The 14,476-nt window shown below is 46.2% G+C and overlaps 1 protein-coding gene across 11 annotated transcripts in view; it reads left to right on the forward strand.

The window, feature by feature from the left end:
* NFIA (nuclear factor I A) overlaps positions 1–14,476 on the forward strand; it is a 250,817-nt gene that overhangs the window by 71,817 nt on the left and 164,524 nt on the right. The gene's annotated exons all lie outside the window — the stretch shown is intronic.

A 14,476-nucleotide genomic window follows, 5' to 3' on the forward strand; every position in this document is an offset into this window, starting at 1 on the left:
GAGTTAAAATTACTTTTGTGAGACTTCCTTCAAACATGCTCCATAGTGCTCAGGGCTGGTTTAACCCTGTCTTCCCTGCAGCAGATCCCCAGCATGCCTCATGCATCCTTCTTTCTCCTTTAATTCCTTGGTAAACAAACACACATGTTAAAGGAAGCACCCAGCACCGCGTGCTGCTGAACCGGGGCCATCAGAAGGGTTGGAATCAGCGCAGAAAAAGCCTTGCTAGGAAAAAAAACTTTCCTTTTTTCTTTTCATTGCCCGTCTCTGAAAGAAGGAGAACCTGTGTGAAATACTGGTTTTCCTCCTCAAATAACCCAGCATCGCCTGGGTTTATTCTTACTGTAGTAGCACCTCCTAGCACCAACCCAACTTTGCAGTAATAAATTAATTAAGCTTCCCCGAGAAGCTACGGCGTTCCATAACTTCATCTGCAAAATGCAGGTGTCTCTGGGGCTGCGCATGGCAGCTCCTGGATAGTGCAAAGCAACACAATAGGAAGTGAAAACTAACACAGCCTATGGAAACTGCGAGGGGTCGTTGGGTCAGCAGCATGTAATTACAAGAGCTGGAAGGCGGCCAGGACAAGGATGCCCATCGTGTCACGGAAGAGCCATGTGCCCACACGGATTGAGAACTTTCTGGTTTTGGGATTCGTAAAATCATAGAATGGTTTGGGTTGGAAGGGGCCTTAAAGATCATCCAGTCCCATCTCCTTGCGTTGAGCAGAGAGGTCACCCATTCGATCAGGACTCCTGGTCCTGCTGATAGGAAGACCAGGTGGGAAGGGCATTCCTGGAGGGACTGTGGAGGACACGCCCCTAAGTGGACAGTGCTGGGACTTGGCTCCCATTCCCCACTGAGAGTTGGTGGACATGCTTGCAAAGAATGGGAAACAACCTTCCTCTGCCCTTAGACTTCATCAACCCAGGGCACAAAATAATTGCCATAAACCTCTTCTACCCTCCTTTCTTCCTACCCGCTACATCTCATAGAGATTTCCCCCCAAACAGATCGAAATCCATGGGAGCTTAGGCCGATTACTGTCCTCTTAGTGCTCCTGTTGGATTTATCCGTCTTATCAACCCTGTGTATTCCTAAGACAGATACTGCTGTGATAGATTATCACCAAGATCTAAACCAGAGATTTTGCTGGGATTCCATCTTAAAATCTGTCTGAGGAGGGCAAATACAAGTTTCTTGTGCTGTATCTCAGATTTGATCTGCCAAAGAGAAATAAAGGGCCTATGTCTCCTTGTTACTTTATTAAATAAGCCTGCCATAAGGATCTGAGGAATTCTGAGGAATATGGTTGCTAGATTTTAACATGAGGGTTGCAGGTAACCAGCAAAGGTGCTGGTTTGGGTTGAGTCCCGGTTGTGTGTGCACCACTCCTTCCCATAGTCCCTGCTCTGAATTGCTTCCAGGCAAGAATAAACCAAGGTAAACAAGCTGGTTTGGTGTGTTTGTGGCCTTGGGTAAAACAAACCATATTAATGATATGTTATATTATTTAATTTGGTTTTTTAATGCCTTATCAAGCACAGAATAGAAAATGCAAAATAAATAGTAAATAAAAAATAATGATATGGGAGTTAGAGTCATCCTGGTGTGCAATAACATTAAGTGTGGCTGTAATTATGGTTTGGACTTTCCATGGTAAAAGCAGATTTTTTTCCCTCATAACTGGTTTTATATCCTTCTGGAACAAAGTAAAAAAATCTTCTGGCAGTTTTTTAATTGAGGTTTTGTAGCTTTAATGGTCTGATGCTATAAAGAAGTCAACCCTTCTGCCAGTTTTTTAAGGCCAGATAAGGCTTTGCCATCGTGTTGAATGCATGTTTCTCTGTGTACGTGTACCCACACGCTCCTTTCTCTTTCTCTCTTTGTCTCTGGGAGAGGGAATAGGAGACCTTCAGAGCAAATATTATTAGAGGATTCAGAGATGTAAAAGAAGTTGTTCTCCCCTCAGCGTGTTTGGATTGTTTCTCTCCGTGGAGCTAGCTGGATGTACCTGTGGTATTATAGAAGTGAACTGAAGTGCAGAGAGAACATTTCTGGGAATGGGTTTATGCACATGAGAGTTACGATGGAACCACTCCAGCCCCACAAATACCTGCAGTGCTGCAGAGGTTCAGCTACTGCCCCACTGTTGGCTTTTCAGAGCAAACCCTTTTCCCAGCTGGCAGGGAAATACCTGGGACTCTGCTCTGGGGCCGGAGCTTCACAGCCAGGAGCGCGTTAGAAGTTCATACAAATTGCATGAGCTTTACACCCAGAGCCCTGCCTTGCCTTGGGTTACCATTTTGGCACAAAGGGTTCAGGGAACATCCAGCTCTGCAATGGATCCTCTCTCCAGTGTCCAGCTTTGCAGCACACCCCTCTGTGCAGTGTGCTCTTCTCCAAGGAAAGAACGGGCTTTCGGTGCCTTAAAGAAATAAGAAAGCTGTTAAAAACAAACAAAACAAACCCAAACAAACACTCAAACCAGTAAAAATGCAGTAAATAAGGGGTAAATCCCCCCAGCTTGCAGGGAGACCCAGGGCTGTGGGTGGTGTGCCCTGTCTCTGGGTAGTTTCAGGCAATAATGTGGCACAGTTAAAGCCAGTTAAAAACAGCGTGGATGTATAATTGGACCAGTGCAATTCCATCATCTTCAGAGATGAGCTTGCATGGATGTGATAGAAGAATCTTGTACTACTTCTCTCTTGGGTTTTGGGGTTTTTTTAATGTGTTAATATGTTCTTTTCCACTCAAATAAGAAACACTTTAAGAATTGGGGAGGAAAAAAAAAAAAGAGAGAGCCCAGGTGCAGTAACAATAGCTGATCCCAAACAAACAGCAATTCACTCTTGCCACTCTGCAAAGATAAAGCCTGTCATGTACATTAGCAAAAGATAACTGACATTAACACAGTAGGCAAGGTGATTACGCACCACACTATTGACTCTGTGCGCTCATTACTGCTATTTGGTGGGTTGCTTAAGTGGGTACCTGAAGGTTAAGTAATAACTGTAGAAAGAATGAGAGGGAAGCAGAGAGAAAGAGAGAAAGGGAAAAGACGAGAGAAAACATTGACACAAGGTTAAAATGGAGGAAAGTGGATAAGTGGGGGTGTGGATGTCTGAGGAGAAAGGTGAGGTGGCTGTGCCTCAGTAAGTGATATTTAAAGGCTGGTGGCTGAGTAAATAATGCATCCAGTTGTGTTTTCTTTGTTATTTTTAAGTTTGTAAAATAATAGAAGGAAAACACAACTTTGGGGTAAACCCGTGATCATGAAAAAGCCAGAATAAAACCACAGTCTAAATTTCCCAAGACGTGTTCTCCCTCCCCAGCTTTCAACAAAATCCGAGAGAGTGCAAGGTCAGGATATGGAGGTTTTTTTTAAAAAACCAGCCGCCTTTTAACTCATCTACATTTTTTTTTTTCTGTGAGCCTTTGAAAATGCTTTGTTTATTTTCATACTCTGAGTGTGCACGGCCAGAGAATTCCTGAGCCTTCCTTGCACGGCTCGGCTCCAGCGCTGCGATGGGAGTCGATGGCACGGCTCTCACAGCCCACGGCTAGGGGTGCTCACAGGGCTTAGTTAAGCCATTGACAGCAGCTCTTTGGGGTGTTGGGCATCCTCCCTGCCTGTGTGGCCTGTGCAGCATTCTCTGGGCATTGCTGCTTCACAGTGAAATAGGAACTGTGTTCTGGAACCGATGATTAATGCCGGCTTTTCCTCTGGAATGCATTTCTGATATTGTAATATCATGCTGCAGAATCAAGTTTAATTTCAAATTGTATTAACCTATTTACGAAACATATCAAGGGGACATTTTTCAAGGGAATGGTTCCCTTCTTTACATAGATTGGGAAATAAAATACTTCTTTTAATATTGCGTTCTCCAGGCTCTAGGACTAACTATTTCCCCGGAATTAATATCTAAAAGGGTGTCATTGCAAATTTTATATTGACATGCAGAACGTAACATTATGGCTTTTTAGGGTGTTATATGCACAAAATATGTATGTGCATTCCAAACTAGCTAATAGTTTTGCAACTGGTGAACATAAATTTTAATATCTATACTTCCCAGCTTGTAGCAGTGTTGTCTGAAGTCTGGGATGACTGATGTTAATCTCCAACTTGTTTGTGGCTTTCCAAAAAAATGAACTTGAAGTAGAATAAAATGTGGTGTAATGCCTATTCATATTTAAATTTATAATAAAAAGTGCAGTGTGGGATCTGTCCTACATACTCCTTCTTAGCGAAACTTTAAAATGTAGCTGTATTCTTGCATTGCAAAAGGAGGAATATGCACATATGTTAGCTGTTAAATACATTGCTGTTCTTTGGGCTTGCACTTAGATGCCTCCCATATCATAAATTCATCCTCCTTTGCCCTGAAGTTTGGAGTTTTCAAACATTAAGCAAAAACAGAGGAACAGTGGAGGTGATGGTGCCATCTCAGTTTCTTCTCAGGGAGCATTTGGGGAACGGTGTCTTATTAAGACACACAGGAGAATTCTAGAATTTCATTTTTTACTCTTTCTCTGGAGTTAGACTGAAATTACATAAGCCTCGTAGCTGAGAACTTTATAGGTAATCCCTTTGAAGACAGAGGATGAAAGCCTGGCTTCACTGAAGGAAAGAGGAATTTCTGCTGTTGATCTCAAGCTGGCTCCGAGTTGCTGCCTTGGTGTGTCCGGGGACTAAGTCGTTACGCAGTGAGTGCAGCGCTGCTTGGTGTATCCCAGTCCATGGCTTTTGTTAGGCTAAGGCACGTTTCATGGCAACATAATGATTTGGAGCCAAATTTCAGAGATGCTGAGCCCCCCTCCTTTCCCCCCGCCGCTCGCATTCAGGTCAGCGAAGCCGAGAGTCGAACCCTTCCAAAGGAGCGGCGTATCCGACAGGAATGAGGCGACGGCTCGGGACGTGCAGGAGTTTATTGGGTGTCTCTCTTGCGCTGTAGTTTTAGCCATGAGCGCTGGATTTGTTTGAGAGCAAACAGAGACGCACTAATTGATGAGAGTGTTATGCAAATAAAAAAAAGAGAAATGGGATGGTAAAATAAAGGAACTGTAAAACACTTTATTATGCCTGGAAAGCCAAGCTAATCCCAGAGGAATTCTGCTGGGATAAAATGTTAGCTGCTTGGACATTTTAAGCCTTTAATAGTTGTCCTGGAATTCTCTTTTTCGTTTTCTTTTGTTACTTCGTTAGATCAGTCTACAGAAACGTGGCTCACATTTTCTTCCCTCCCTCCTTTCCTTCCCCCCTTGGCTGAAGGTAACTCAGCCCACGCTTGGCTTGCAGGGGAGATGAAATGGTTAAGCAGTTGAACCTCAGGTGCTTTGTTCTTGTGCTGGATGCCTGCTGCTGGGAGGCAGGCAGGAACTCCTCAGGAACTGCAGGGCTCCCGCCAGGAACAGGGACTTTGCTTACCCTAGAAGACCACAAAACGAGTGGCTGCAGTGGAGTGACCTGAGCACACTGCGGAGCCCCAAGCAGGGCAGAAAGTGGGTCCGTTAGCTCAACTCCTTTTCTGACCTTTTCTCTCCTGGTTTCCCCCACCTTTCATGGACTTTCTCCCTCTTTCACCTCAGATGGGTAGGCAGGCAGGCTGCTTTAATGAAAGCAATACTGTGTCAAGAGGGATTGCTGGCAGAACCCTTCCCAGCCAGTCTGACCTAGCACCTCAGCAATGTTCTTGGCTTTGGCCAGCAACAGCTTGAAAACCCAGGTCTGTTTCTGAATCCAGATGGTGGTGCGTTGCCATATGTCAACAACACATGTCATCCTGATTAAAATTTTAACCACATCCATTCTGCCATCCCCATAAACCATCCTCGGCCCACTGCGTGGCAAAGGCTCCTTCCACACTGATCCCATTCCTCCAGCAGGAACGTGCTGCTGGCATCGATGCAGGCGAAGCCATTGCCTCTGCAGTGGTATACTGCCTTCCCATCCAGCTCCGTGCCTGCAAGCTCCACCGGTGAGGGTGCATTGTCCTTATCAGCACTGCTGGAACAAGGTCTTTGCTTCAACTGACTCCAGAGTCAGGCTTTAAGTGTTAGAACAGAAAAGGAGGGGAAAAAAAAAAAATCCCCCCCAACCTTAACTTATTTAATCACTTGTCAGGGCCTGTTGGGTTGTCTGTTAGGAAGTGGCCTGCCCAGCCTTGGAAAGAGAGATAACGTATTCCTGTTGAAACACAACCTTGTCAGGTTGCCACTGAATGGCATTTTGAAGTTGCCGGTGTGTGGAAGACCAGCCCAGGCTGTTCTGTACCTGGGTGAATGCAGCTCCCTTTTGGTTTCTAAGCTCTGAGGTACAGCCCTTTCCCAAAGCCATCAACATGAATTCCAGCAGTTCCTGGGGCAGGGAAGCATCCTCCAAGGGGTTTGCATAAAAAAACTCCTGTGCTTTTCCGTTTCTTCAAAGAAATGGTACTAGTGGGCAGCAGGGACAGGGTGTGCTACTAAATTCAGATCTAGGGTCTTACTCCAGTCAGTCGTTTGGAGACTGGGAAAATTTGTGAAGTGGAAGTGGTTTCCCGAGCTGTGCCTCTCAGTTCTTTTCTATTTCAGCTTGGTTACTGCTGCAGCCTCCCCTCTGCCCGTAGGTAATGCTCACAGAACATTTATCCCTTTGGCTAATTTCATTCCAGAATGACAGACAGATAAAAGCTCTCAAAGACACCAAGTTTCTACTTTTTTTTTTTTCCTTTTTTATTAAAATGGTGGCTGAGCAGGGAAGAGACACCCCCATCCACATCCTCCCAGGAGGAATGTCGACAGGGTGAGCCTCACCTTTGTCTGTCTGGCGCGTCAGTCAGCAGATGCAGAGCTTGGAAGCAGCCACACGCAAGCTGCCTCTCGCTCTTCCAGATGTGAGGGCCGGAGGTCGGGAAGGGAGGAATCGCAGGGAAGGGGAAGATGAATCATAAAGGAGTTGGGGGAGAAGTGCAGGATGTTGTCCTGGGAGGACTGAAGACATGCGATGCGGATCCTCAGGAAACAAGGCTTTGTTTTCTGTGATGGTTGTAAGGAACAACTTGTCTTTCTGAGAAGAAGAGGGGTGACAGAGCAGGGGAAAGAAGCTGGAATGGCTTCTGGTTGTTAAATATTTTATATATATATTTTTTTTTCCTCCCACCTCTCTGGAATATGGTGGATCTTACAACCACATCTCTTCTGGTAGGGCATAAACTCTAGTATCAAAATGTCTGGTTCAGAGCTTGTGGAAGTTAGGAAGACTGGTGGTAGACATTAGTTGTCTGTATCTGAACTTGTTTATGCTCTGGAAGAGTTGTTTTAAAAACTGGGTTGCTCCAGTCCCCAAGGGGAATCTGGGATGTTCCCCATCTAAACATAGATACAGCTTGTGTGAGTAATCTCCTAAATCACTGCAAGTTAGTAAAGGGAGTATTAGGAATCTTGGAAGAGTGAACTTTCTAATTTCCTTTGGAGGGAAAAGAATGTTTTGGAAGCCAAGGACGGTGACATGTTGACCTGCTCTAAGGTCTGGGATCACATGAAGCATTCAGTTCAAAGCTTGGGTCTTTCTGTCACAGCAGCAGTGGTATCCCTGTTCCAAAGAGGAGCCTAAAGGCAACACTTGGACTGGGGATAGGATTTTGGAAAAGAACTCGTGGGGAATTACCTCGGTCCCCTAACTAGTATAGCCAGTTTAATCGCATTTCTAGAGCAGGTACCCCCAATGGCATCTTCAGGTTCATGTTGTGAGTCATAGAGACATAAAATACAGAACTGATGAGGCACCCAGAGGAAAAAAACAACAGAGAGAACTTCTCTAATACATTGTGCACGACTGCCTGCCCTAGGAAAGGGATGTATTTGGATCCCATTTTTCTGGGCAGACACATTTTTTCAAGACAATGCCAAGAGTGTGCTTTCGGTTCTCTTTCAGTGACCGAGTGCCGGTGGGTATGTGCCAGTGGAGAGAGGTGCTATTTATAAAGCCGGGTTTTATTTAGTATATATTTGCACCAGCTATTGAGTTAGATTCCTGGCTAGCGTAACACAAGACAGCTCCGTTGGCTCCTGTGATTTCCATAGTTCAGAGTCTGGCATATGTTTTTCTTGCAATGTATATTGACTGCCCGGCCTGTTAAAACTCTCGCCGCTAAACCTACGCTGTTGTGTAATACACTGTTGACTTTTTGCAGGGCTGCTATGAATAGCTGGAGGAAATGAAGTAGCTGTGAGGATGACTTTTCTTACACTATATAAAGTCTGCTCGAGGCTGATACAAAATGTGAATGTCTTTGGTAAAGTTAGATGTGGAGCCTACGTCTAGTGGAGAAATCACAGAATGGTTTGGGTTGGAAAGGGCCGTAAAGACCACCTCGTTCCACCCGCTGACATGGGCAGGGATGCCTTCCACCGGACCAGCTTGCCCCAACCCCCCTCCAACTTGGCCTTAAACACTTCCAGGGATGGGGCAACCTTTGCCAGGGCCTCACCACCCTCTGCAAAATCAGCTTTGAAGAAGTCCAGTCCCAGTTTTTGCCTCTGACCTGCTCAGGGATTTGGGGACTTGCCTATGTTTCAGTTTCCTCTTCCATGAAATGGCAATAATGTATGAGGATTAATTAGTCAGTGGATAGCAAACCCTGGATTTTGCAAATGCCGGCGGTACCATTTCAAAAACTTCCTTTTCTGGGTTAAAAGGAAGCAAGCATAAGGATTATTGAAGTCTTAAGCAACATTGTTGAATGTTTTTTCAGTGACGCAAATACAGATCTCAATTTTAAAAAGATCAGAATGGACATTGATGGTAAATAAAATCACCAGCCAATAACTTGCAGCGATTAAAGCAAATTTGATTAAGCATTAACTGTGGAGAAACTTTCTTAGAGACAAGTAGAGACTGCAGCCCCGGATTTATGGCTCCATTTCTACACTTCCAATATGTGCGTGTGTTCGCTACCCACCAAATAGGTGATGCTGGAGGGGATCCTTTTTGTGCACAGAGTTCGGGTGCTGTGCAGTCATAGTGAGCTCAGGTGGGATCTTTTTCTTTGTGTCCCAGACCAGGACACTTTGGTACATGCTGAGGGGGGCTCAGCCTGGAGAAAAGGAGGCTCAGGGGAGACCTTCTCACTCTTCACAATGCCCTGACAGGAGGGGATCGGGCTCTGCTTCCATGGAACAAGGGACAGGACACGAGTAAACAGCCCCAAGTTGCACAGGGGAGGTTTATGTTGGAGATGAGGGAAAATTTCACAACAGAAAGAGTTGTTGGACATTGGAACAGGCTGCCAGGGCAGTGGTGAGGTCACCAGCCCTGGAGGGATTTAAAAGATGTGTGGATGTGATGTTTAGGGATATGGTTTAGTGGTGGGGTTGGCAGTGCTGGATTAGTGACTGGACTCAGTGTCCTTAGCTTTTCCAACCTTGGCTTGAAGGAAAGGCCACCCAATCCTCCAGCCAACCCTTAGGGACTCATTTGGTGCATGTATGCAGCAACAGATGAAAAAACAAATTTTTTATACCCTCTGCTTGCACTGGACTGTTGCATTTGCAGTCCTGACATCAGGCTTTGGGGGCCCACCTCTGAAACTCCTGCCTTCTTGCAGGCTTTGGGCTCATTTCTTCTTATTTTCTCAATGATGATACTTGTGGTTTCATTCTTACCAGAATGTTTTCTTTAATTTAAAGAGATTTATCCTCCAGGTCTGAAAGGGAAATCCTTTGGTTTTGTCAGTTGGGTGTTTAGTCACAACAAGTCACATGGGAGTGTTTTTCATCAGTGGGAAGAGATGGGCGCAGCTGGAGAAAACAACTCCAATGTTTTTGGGATGGGAAGGCTGCTGGTCTGCTCTTTCTCCACTGGTGTCCTGGGAAAGCTTGGGTAACTGGGTTTGATAAAGGAAAAACTTGGCCAGGGACAGGAGCACAGGCAGCAGAGGAGGCAGAGCTGTTGTGCCTATCATACCTGCAGGTTATGAAATGAAGGAGTTAAGTTTCCCAACCTGACACACAAGTAGCACCCTGTTATTTGCTTAACAAAGATTTTTGTGTCTGTGTCTCTCCAACCCAGTGTGTTTTAAATTCACTGCAAATAATTCTTTCAGCTGTTTCCTAGACATCCTGTCACGCAAATGGATAAAACAATATAGCCAGCTCAGTGGAAAAAACAATAAATTATACAATAAAAACGTATACAGTGTACTCTTTGTGTTAGGGCCTGACTCCTAACTGTGTTACTCCGGGTTTACACCACCAAAATTTGGCTTCCATGGTCAGATAGTGGCAGGAGACAGTGGCACATCAGGCTGGTAGCAGTGGGAATGTGCCGAAGTTTTAAAAATTATCAAGAACAAAATAGCTATGAGATCCTGCATATGAAGTTCATTACTTTCTGGTAATGGTGACTTTGGTGGTGTTAATATTTAGGAAAATATTTCTTCTTAGAACATTTTCATATGCATACTTAAAAACTGGAAATCGACTGTTTGCACAGGAATGCCATTAACGTCATAAATCAAACTGCACCACTAAAGAATATACTAAAAAACTGAGAAATTAAGAGAAATGCTTTGGGTTTTTTTAATCAATAAGCCAGGGTGAAATATATATATATAGATATAATATAAATTACTGCTTCTGCAAGCTGTGAGCAGCACGGACCTCTTTACAGGCAACAGATTCGGGTGCTCTCGTTTTCTCTCTGGAGGTACTTGCCTCTCTCCCCTGATTGCATTTGGTATTGAGACTCCTAAAAGCAGGCATGAGGCCAGGCACCCAGTGGAGCTCCAAGGAGAGGATAATTTAAGTAAGATGAAATCCTGACAATTTTTACGGAGAGCGAAACTCAAATGTACAAATTACCTGGGAATGCTGGAAGTTGATGGTTTCCCCATGGAATAAGGCTCCTGGAGCAGGGAGGTGCACGTGGGGACTGTATCAGGTTAGCATCTGGCAGGTCGTGATTTACAGAACCCAAGAGCGGGGCACGCAACACGGCGCTTTCAAAGATCTTTGTGCCGGTTCCAGTTTAATTTCCTCCCAGCCCTGCGTACACACACAGAGCCCCTTTCCCATCTGATCTCTATATAAAGGATGGGGAATGATGTGTGTGAGGAAGCCGAGGAGGATGCCGCAGGGCCAGCCCAGCAGCCGTAAGTAGGTGTTGCAGCGTGCCCCCAAGGCATTTCTCCAGGCTGTTACAGGGACCTTCTGGGAGCTGGTGGGAGAAGTGGCTTTCCAGGCTGAGCTGGGACTCAGTCTGTGCAGAAACAACCCACAAGGTACCGGGCTGTGCTAATTATGGAGGTGAATATGGGTTGTGCAACCTCTCCAACAGGCTCGGGTCTCCGAATATCCAAATTTGTTCCATAGGAACCCTGGAGCAGCCACTGAGCATTCGGTGTCAATCTGCTTGTGTTTAAGCGCGAGGAGTGGGGGATTGGTGGCCCGGCGCCAGACCTGGGCTGCCAGAAGAGCTCAGAAGTTTCCTGATCCCGCTCCCCACCTCCCGTCTCCGAAGGGAGCTGCCGCCTCTTTCCCATGACAGCTTTGTCACCCGTCCAAAACGCAGGCATTTGTCAGGATGTTCTCTCCTTTCCTGTGATGGAAGAGGCTCTGTTTCTGCCTTGTGGCGGGGAAGGAGTTGGGCTTTTGTGGTCTTCCCATGCACGGGCTGGTTGTTTTAGGGAATGGGCAGCAGCAGCACCGTGCTCAGGACTGGGGCGGCAGCACGTCCAGGTTCCCGGGTGGAGCCAGGCTGATCCACACATGTGCAAGGCCAGCATTCTGCAGGGGTGCAGAGGAGAGGGCCTTCATCCCCAGCCACTTGGCTCCCCTGGAGCTGATGTGCCTGCCGATAGCCACTTCATCATTTTTGCCCACAGCACAGGATGGTTTTCAGTGTGTTCTCAAAGTCAGCATTTAATCCCAAAACCCCGACTGCACTTTTACTCCACTCCACACTTGCCATTTTAACATCAACCCACACGGATTCTCACAGGATCAGGAGAACCACCGCTTTTACTATGTAAAATAGACACATAAGGTTGCATTAGGATAAACACAAAATAGCAAGGAAGAAAAGTGTTTAATTTGCAGCCCAGAGATCCTAGAAATTTGTATAAGGATAATCTCAGCACATGACTGGGTATCCCTTGCTCACACCAGGACCAAATAACAGCCCAAGCTCACAGTGCACAGTCAGGCCCTCATTTACCAAATTATATCGTTCTCACTAATGTTCCCTGGGTCAGTGGGTGAGGCAGCTGTGGGTTAGGACACTACAAATCTGACAAGAATTAATGCATTAGTAATTCTTTTTAAGCCCGTAATGTATCCACAGCTTCCAGGGGAGGTATTTTCAGATAAGAAATGTAGAAGTCGGTTGTTATATTAAGCTGCCTCTCATTAATGGGAGCCTTTCCTACCGTCGTTTCCGACTGCATTAGTGGCAAATTCTGTTCTTTCAAAGATTAATGGTCTGAGTGGAATCTATAGCGGAAGCAGGGCCGGGGACACCGGTGAGTTGGCTTTAGATCATGCCTTGGCCACGGACATCCTGGGCAAGTTGCTCAGGGAGGATCTTGGTTATGGATGTTACGGATGGAGCTGTGTTACAGATGTGTGCAGTGGGCTCCGGGGGCTTGGCAAGCCCCTCTCACAGCCACTGGAGCTGAGAGTCTGATCCCAAGCATCTATGCCTCAGTTTCCCTCTCTGCAACCTGGGAGTAGATTAGAGCGACAGCTTCCTGCAGAAGGATCCTGAGGAGTTATGTCAGTTTCTGAGGTGAGTTGTCCAGGTTTGGTGCTGGTTACCCTGATAAGACTGATTCACTGGCGTGGGTTGGCCAAAGAAGCTGTGGCTGCCCCATCCCTGACAGTGTTCAAGGCCGGGTTGGAAGGGGCTTGGAGCAAACTGGAATAGTGGAGGGTGTCCAAGCCCATGGTAGGTAGAGGTTTGGAACAAGATGGTCTTTAAGGTCTCTTTCAACCCAGAGCACCCTGGGATTCTGATTCTTCAGCCCTGAGCTGACTGGTGTCCCAGGACTTAGAGATCCATATGTTGTAGGGGGGAATGAGCACATGGCTATAGCTGGGAGACTCCTTCAATATTTTAAATTATTCACTGGCTGCAGAGATATTCATGATTCAAAACAATGTGCTTCAGTTGACTGATGAATATTGTCTCCCAAAAAGCCATTGAATACCAAGTATACTTTTCAAACAGGATATGGAAAACTATCTGTATGCAGGCAGTCCTGCAAATTTGTTGTAAACAAATTTATTCTCCTATAGCACACCTACGCTGTAAGTCAAGGCACTGTCATGTGGAAGGTGTCTAGGCAAAGATGCATTTGCCAGCTCTTGTTCCAGCCTGCAGAAGGGCTCTTTAGGTGTTCCCAGATGGTACTCTCACGAATCCCTCTTCAATTAAGTGAAATTTTTGCAGCACTGACTTGCTAATACATCTTGCTTAGCTTGTCCCTTTTATTCAGAGTCACTGTCTGCTTTTGGAGGTTCCCTCTTTTCTCCCCCGTCCATCACAACATTCTTTTCTTATATATGTTAAGTAATAAAAAGCCTCTTCAACACTCCCACCCCCAAATCATTAAGCTAAGAACTGTCATTAGAAATGTATGTGTAGCAGAGCAGAGGAAGTGGCAGTAGAGAAAATGTGGCAGTGCCACACATTTCTTGTGTTTTACATACAATCCTGCCTTGTCATCCTCTTGCAGATCCAATGTTTTTGCGACACTGAATTTTTTGAGGCTGCTGCTTTTGTTGGTATCCTTGCAGGAGGGGCAGATGCAGGGATGGGGCTGCAGCCAATGCTCAGGCTCCTCTACAAGGGCTCCGGAGAAGCCTACATGTTAAACAAAGTTAATTTTGCTTGGTTGTCATCCCCTTTACCCCTCTGCCCTTTACACCTTTTGGTGGTGTAAGAGGGCAATAACCTGACTAAAAAGGGGCTTTATAACTCCAGTTGCATAATACACGGAGGACAAGCAGGGTTTGGTGGTACAAGTGAGTTTCAGCCATTGCTCTGTGGTTACAATCATGTTCTCTCCTTGTGCTGGAGCCCACACCAGGCTCCGCCACTCTCCTCCCGGGCTCTTCCTTCGCCTTCCCTTTCCGCCTAATAAACTTAATTAATGTTCAGCTACTGTGTTCTCCGCCGGGCTCCACGGAGCGGAACCTCCTCCCGATGGGACGTGGCCTGGCAAGCACCACTGTCCCGGGGAACTTTGGACTTGTGACACAGCCAGACGTGGGGCCAGCAATGGCCCAGCCACAGAGAACTTTGTGCAAGATGAGGATGAGTTTGTAACAAGGCTGCTCTGCAGGCTGCCAATGCTTCCCAAGGGCCGGTTTGGCAGCCTGGCCGTGCCAGGACCCTGGGACCTTCCCACCGTGCCCACTGTTCCCCAGCCAGCGGAGGAGGTGGCGGCCGTATGCCACGCAGGGATTCCCTTTCCTCAGGGCTGCCAGG

The sequence above is a fragment of the Chamaea fasciata genome, unplaced genomic scaffold (assembly GCF_029207755.1).
Source record: "Chamaea fasciata isolate MVZ Bird 193981 ecotype frontalis unplaced genomic scaffold, bChaFas1.0.hap1 SCAF_10, whole genome shotgun sequence".
Classification (NCBI taxonomy): Eukaryota; Metazoa; Chordata; class Aves; order Passeriformes; family Sylviidae; genus Chamaea; species Chamaea fasciata.